Raw genomic sequence first — 1621 nt, forward strand, 5'->3', positions numbered from 1 at the left:
TAATTTTTTCCAGCTTTTTTTTTTAAAAAAGAATTAACTTATATTTTGACTTTTTAATATTTATTGTTACTATTTTGCAATTTGACCAGAAAGACACAGAGAGGAAAAGTGAGAATGCAAACCACCAGGTCCAGGACTTGAACCATAGTCAGCCATGTAGGAGTCCAACACCTTTAGCTACCATGCCACCTGCCTGCCCTACCTTTTTTTTTTTTTTAAAGAGATTTTTGCTATAGGACATGTACACTCTCCAGAGAGACAGCGAATTAGAAAGTAAGAAGTCACCCCCTGGGGAATGGCCACACCACAATCCCTTTTCCTCCATTCCCCTCTCTGAATCTTAGGCACGCATGCACAAGCACCTGGCGTGAGTTTCAAGCCACCAGGTCCAGTTCTTGAACTGTAATTGGCCACATGGGAGTCCAGTGCCTTGCCCACTATGCCACCTGCTGGCCCCATTTTTTAAAAAAAATTCAAGATAGAGTGTGTTTGTGTGTGTGTGTGTGTGTGCGCGTGCGTGTGTGCAGAGGTGGGGGCAGCATCCACAGGGCTCTGTTGTACTGCAGTCCCCTTCTTCCAGTCCTCCAGCCCACCGGGGTCCTGGACACACGTGCATCCTCCAGCCATGTTTTCAGGCTGATCAAGCTGGGGACTTAACCACAGTCAGCCTACGGCTTCCAGCTCCCCGATCCATTCGTTTGCTACCAGCTGCACCATAGAGGCTGAACCTTATTTCTAGTTTGTTCTCCCCCCAAGGAGTGCTCAAGCTGCAGTATCAGAACTGCTGGAAAATTATAAATAAAACCACTAAAATAAAACGCTATGCAATTGTATATTAGAACATGTAGATTATTTTGCTGATTTCAGGGTAAAAGAAAGACCTTTCCACTAAGCACATGACACCCAGAAGTAATAAAGAAAAAGACTGTCGGGAACCAGCAGTTAGCGTAATGGCTATGTCGCTGGACTCCCACGTAGTCGACCGCGGTTCATGTCCCGGACCCGGTGGCTTAAAACTCATGCCGGGTGCGTTGGGTATGGGGGCCGGCAGGTGGTGTGGTGGTTAAAGGTGCTGGACTCCACATGGTTGACTGTGGTTCAAGTCCCAGACCTGGTGGCTTGCTTTCTCACTCGCCCCCACCCCCATCTCTCTCTCTGATCAAACTGGAAAATAATAACAATAAATTAAATAAAAAATAATTCTTGGGGCCGGCAGATGAGGTGGTATAGTGGTTAAGGGCACCAGACTCCCACATGGTCGATCACGGTTCAAGTCCCAAACCTGGTGGTTTGCTTTCTCACTTTCTTTTTTTTTTGGAGAGGTTTTTGCTGTAGGGCACATGCACTCACCAGAAAGACAGAGAGACAGAAAGCAATAAATCACCCCCCGGGGTGGATGGCCATGTCGCAATCCCTTCTCCTCCATTCTCCTCCCAGGATCTTGGGCACGCATGCACTCGCACCTTGTGTGAGTTTAAGCCACCATGTCCGGGACCTGAACTGCAGTCGACTACATGGGAGTCCAGTGACATAGCCATTATGCCAACTGCTGACCCCATTTTCTCTCTCTCTCTCTCTGTCCCTCTCTGGTCAAATTTAAATAAATAAATAAAGTTAAATT

The sequence above is a fragment of the Tupaia chinensis genome, unplaced genomic scaffold (genome assembly GCF_000334495.1).
Source record: "Tupaia chinensis unplaced genomic scaffold, TupChi_1.0 Scaffold144899_1, whole genome shotgun sequence".
NCBI classification, from domain to species: Eukaryota; Metazoa; Chordata; class Mammalia; order Scandentia; family Tupaiidae; genus Tupaia; species Tupaia belangeri.